The sequence below is a fragment of the Mchenga conophoros genome, linkage group LG7, assembly GCF_057382185.1.
Source record: "Mchenga conophoros isolate Kocher_MC1m ecotype Shallow Benthic linkage group LG7, M_conophoros_male_GT1.1, whole genome shotgun sequence".
Taxonomy (NCBI): Eukaryota; Metazoa; Chordata; class Actinopteri; order Cichliformes; family Cichlidae; genus Mchenga; species Mchenga conophoros.
Window position 1 is genome coordinate 24,192,261 of NC_140532.1, and position 6,000 is coordinate 24,198,260.

The following is a 6,000-nucleotide window of genomic DNA, read 5'->3' on the forward strand; positions in this document are numbered from 1 at the left end:
ATTAAAGATGAAAGACTTTAGACAGTTTTTCAACTCTCAGTAATGCCATAGTGATCGTTTGATATATGGACCTGCAGCGGAGTTTAGGTCCAGACATGGCTAGTGACGTCAGACTGAACAACCGGATTAGCTTAGCACAACAACAAAAAGGCGCTCTCTCACCCAGGAAACACGCAGAGCGAGAGCGTCACCCTGTAACCATGGCAACCGCAACGCTGCCACCTGGGTAGCTGTCAAACAAAACCGAAACAGTCCTGACCCGCGACAATATGAAACAGGAAAGTACTGCCATGTAATCCATTTATTTCAACAAAGTAACTGTATTCTAAATACCACCTTTTTAAACGGTAACTGTAATGGAATACAGTTACTCATATTTTGTATTTTAAATACGTAACGGCGGTACATGTATTCCGTTACTCCCCAACACTGCATTAGGAACATTTGGACAAACCAAGATGCCTAAAATAAAGCCAGCAAAGAGCTGGAGTCAACAGTTAGAGAGACCAGACACAGTTCAGAACATTTCTCAGTCTGAACAGTTTATTATTTCTTCCACTTTGCCAGGCAGTGCAAAGAAAATATGGAGAAAAATGATTAAAAAATGGAAAATAGATGGAAAAAACAAAATCAAACTACAAAGTGATTTGACGTCCTGGACATTTTCCTATTTTTTTCAGCAGCTAATTTATTGCTGGCTTTTTAAGATGGAAGATTGTATGCAAAGAGGAAGGAAACAGCTACATTTGCGAGAACACTGAAATCAATGTTTTACATTTCTGATAAGAGAAAGTTAGCGTTCAATAATCACTATAAACAATATAGAATAAACATTATTATAAACAGTACCAGAGGTAGACTATATGAAGTGAGATGATGGTTGTTAAAGTTAAGCTTCAGTGACATAATCATACTTGCTTTTGTTTTTGTATTGCTTCAACATAACATCTTTTTTTTAAAGTAAGTATTGGAAGTATTTTAGCTCAGATCATGCAATTCCAATAAGTGCCACCCACACTGCATTGCTTTATGAGACAAAAAATAAGCAGTGCTAACATTTTTATTATCCACAACAGAGAGTTTCGAAAGACTCTCCAAACACAATAAAACAAGGTAAAACGGTTTTACAGAAACAAAGTACCAAAGTACAAGTAAGATCAGTGAGTCATACGGCAGGACATTAAAGTCGATAGAACGCAATTACAGAAATATTATCCTCCTATAAAATCTGTTTTCTCAGAATTGCAGGTCAAAAAATTCACCCTCTGGAGGTGAACTTTAGGTTGTATTGTCTTATGGCAGCACAGGGCTAATGTAAACCAAGGCTTTGCAATGTAACAATCTAATATGTCTCGATCTGGCAAACAGTTCTGTGTCTGACTGTATGTGTGTATTTGTTCACACAATTGTGTTTGTGGTTTAGTTCAGATTGGAAAGCTTGTGTCTCCCTTAGGATAAGTGGGTTATGCACGTGGATCTTTTTTTATTTATTTATTTGCAGCAGTGGAAGAGAAACAACACAGAACATGACATCCAACATGGAAAACAAGACAATTAAAAAAAACTGGAGGTATTGGAAAGTGAATGACTGTGGTGCATACTCTATGTGTACTCCAAGGTATTTATAGTCCTCCAAAATGTTGATGTAGACATTGTGGAGGAGTATAAATACCTTGGAGTACACATAGAAAATAAACTGGACTGGGTTAAAAACACCACTGCACTCTACAGGAAGGGCCAGAGTTGTCTCAATTTTCTGAGGTGGCTGAAGTCCTTCAACTGTCGGAAAATGCTCAGGATTTTCTATCAGTTCATTGTAGCCAGTCGCATGCTGGGGGAGCGGGTTGAGGATCGCGGATGGCAAGAGACTCAATAAACTGATCCCCAAAGCCAATGATGTTGTGGGGATGGAGCTGAACTCCCTTAAGAGGCGGATGTTGTCCAAGATAAGGACGATGCTGGACAATATTTGCCACATGACGTGGTGGCCGGTCACAGGAGAACATTCAGTGAGAGACAGAGATTACCCAAATACACCACTGAACGACACAGGATCACACACAGGATCCCAGTGGCTCCTCCCTGCACAGCTCCTCCATCTGATGCACAATACACACTGCAATCCAGTTGTAAGGCGATGATGTATGAACCCTGCTTCTGGGTCCAAACTATTCTGTGTAGCCAGCCACCATGTAGGACATCATTATATACCAGCTAGCCCAACTTCAGTAACCCTACAAACGTCACTGTTGTTTAGTTTTCTGTCTTCATTTATGTCAGAGGTGACAGCAGAGCTGTACGTTTTAATTTTTCAAAAATCCCCCAGTCATTACATCGTATATCATCTGCACTTGGAAACTCGTGAGCTAATTTACTGCTAACTTCAAACTCCATTAAACCTCATAAATCCTGTTTTTAACTTTGTAATATATTGTATTATTTAACTTAGTTCAGTCTGTTATTATTATTCTTATTGTCTTGGAGCAACTGTAACCACATCATTTCCTTAGGGATTAATAAAGTATTCTGAATCTGATTCTGATGATTATATTGAAAGCTGTGTGAGACCTGACACACAAACAAGAGATTGAAATAAATAGAATAAAAATAAAAGTTTGGACCTTCTCATTTAATATTTTTTCTTTATTCTTACTATTTTCTACATTGTAGATACAAACGGAAGACATCAAATGTATGAAGTAAGATATGTGGAATTATGTAGCAAAGAAAAAAATGATAAATAACTCTAAATATGTCTTATATTTTAGATTCCTGAAAGTAGCCACCCTTTGCTTTGTTGACAGGTTTGACTGGTACAGTATATATATGTAAAGTAGTTACATAGTAAGGAGTTCATAAAGACACTCGTGGCCAAAAAACAAAAAAAATCCCCCCCCCAAAAAACAAAACACAGACAGAGAAAGATGAGAAATGGCCTCCAGAAGAACCCATGGGGGCACTAATACTTAAAATAGTTGGAGACTTCCCAACTTTTATAGCATCAGTATATTTTCTAGACTGTGGTCTGACAGCTCTGAGTTGTTGCCAGACTTAATTTGAGAAAACCAACTCAGAGCATGACAACCATCAACAATAGCCCCTAGACCCAGAGGAAGGACTCTCTTTATATGGCAGTAAGTGGTCAACTAATGTTGTTTAACACTAGTGTTGTATATGCTTTATGAAAGTCTGAAAATATGAAAATGAAAATATGAAAGAAAATATTAAGAGGGAGGACATGCAGGGTTTAGAGGGTTTTTAATGTGAGCTTACGCTAAGTTGTATTTTATATCAATAATAATAACAACAGTAGTAATTATAATTTTTCACATTGTTGCGTTTCAAACAAAAGTTGTCGTAGTTTTTGCTTTAGAAACTGAGTACTAAAAATATTATAAGTAATAATGAAATATCATAAGAAATATATGATCAACTATAAAAATGGACACAAGCATGCACATATCAAAATATGTTCACTGTGCATACACACAGAAACACACATGTGTATGTGGCAACATACTATTATATAATTTCTATCGACTGGGCTTAGTTAAATTGCATGCTTCTTTTTAAGGGAGGCTGACATTTTTCTCTTAATGGTAAATGGACTGGTACTTAGATAACACTTATTTACATACTTTAGGTGAAAGGATTTTTTTTCAGTTGTTTGCTTCTTCTGAACTGAAGTTAATTAATACTCAAGCGATTTTCATACTATGGCAGACACAGCTCAAACGAACAATGGGAGGCACTCAGCTGTTGCCTCAGTCCCCTGATGCCTCAGGTAATTGGTCTTCAGTGTCAAAGACAATGTTCTTTATGTTCAGATTGCATGCAAAATGTAAAGAGTGAAAATATACTGTTCTACATTAGCAACTCAACACAGTAAAATGTAGCCACTGCCCATACCATACTGTGCAAAAGTACTAAAGAACAACTCATAAAGAAATGAGTGGTGGTTCAAAGTACTACTGTTTTTAATAAGGTCGGTATCAAACAACAATAAATTACATTCTTTCTATCAGCTATTTTCTCTGGAATTTCTTACCCTCATGTTGTTGTGTCTTTTCTTAGCACAGTGGGAATTCCCCTTTGGAAAAACAACATGTTACCTTTCAAAAAAACAAACAACCAAAACAACAACAGATAAAACTGATAAGCTGCAGCGATTGGCTTTGTGTTCAGATTGCATGCGAAGTGTAATGAATGAAAATTTAGTGCACTACAGTAGAGACACAGTAAAATGTAGCCGCTGCCTGTACCATACTGTGCAAAAGTACTAAACCACCACTTCTTGAGCAGCAGTTTTCTAAGCTTATTTACACATCTATATATCGATATATATATATACACACACTTGTTTGTATTTTTAGTGCAATCTTTGTCAGAGCATCTGTTTACATGTCCCTTCTGATTTTGTAGTTGTATGTGCCAATAGTTGTAGGTTTTAGTTCTCTGTTAGACTTTCCTTTGCCTCTGTCTCTGGACTACTGTCATGAACTAGCTGTGTGCAGGCAGATGAGGACCCAAATGCAAAACTCACGGAGACAAAAGCTGAACTCAAAATCTCTCCTTTATTGCAGGCTTCACAAAGAAACCAAACTAAACTGGGAATGCTAAACTGAGAACCGAGGGAACACAGAGTTAGGCACACTGGTTCAGTGAAGAGACATTGACGACGCGACACTGAGCTGAGAGAGACGTGGACATAAATACACAGAGGGTTAACGAGGGAAGTGGGAGCACACGGGGAACATGGTGAACACAGCTGAAACTGATAACCATAACGAGACACGGCAGGAACAAACACAACACTGATGCACACTGACGGGAGACTATCAAAGTAAAACAGGAAGCACACAGAGGCAGACCAGAGGAGAGAGAGAGCATGGGGAGAGCACAGACATAACGGGCTGGGGAAAACATGGAATAAAACAAGGAGGGGAAACAAGGACTCACAGATACACAGAGGGGGCACACAGGGGTAAAGTCATGAGGGCAAATAATAATATAAATAAGCAACATCTTAACAGAACAACCTAGTAACCATGGCATAAATTAAGAACAAAATACAAAAACACACGGAAACTAAGAATGCTGGGTCAACATGACCCAGGATCATGACAGACTATGTTTTGGTATTTGGACATTTCCAATATCAAATTAAATTGGCTTACTTTAAAAAAAAAACATCCAGTCAGCCTTTGTCTGCATTTGTGGGTCCTTCACTTCTTGTTCGCTATCTGCATACAATGAAACAGGCAACTGATTGACTCGTAATCACAATATACTTATTCAGGGGAAGTGGATTGCACAGTTCAGAGAATGTTGGACAAATGCTGGTAGAAGAGGCGTGGGATAATTTGAAAGCCTGAGCTCATCCAGCTGAACAGCTGGCCAGAAGGGGCGAAGCCTGCAGGGTGCATTGCAGGGTGCATTGCAGACACCAGCGAATCAACATACAGCAAAGGGGCATTTATTTCAAAGAAAGTGGGCATTGTAGTGAAAGCCGCCATTGCTCAATGAGTTTGTTCTAGACCATTTGGCAACAAGAAAGCTAGTCAGCTGAGATTTTCATGGCTGTAGTAAAAGAACTCGGTATTGTGTTTCAACATGTACCTCCATTCATCTAAAGATTAACTGCTTCAAAAAGGATCAGTTCGCATTACATCAGGCCTCTGGTGTAATGTGAAATTTTTATACAGTGTCTCCACTGCACTGCAGCATGTCACTGTAGCATGTCAGGAGTCATAGCTTCGGTCCAACATAATTCTGTAAACTAAATGTATGTATCACAATATTGCTGTATGGTAATAAAGGTTAATACTTGAATACTGTTAATATTTTTTTTTTTTAAATTGTCTTAAATTGTTAAAGTTGTGCTTACTGCCACACCAGTGTGGACAGTATATTAACCAAATTGTAAGACATAGCACAGCAGAAATACATGATGGCAATGATTAGAATTTGTGCAAGTGCTAAGTTATATACCCTATATAT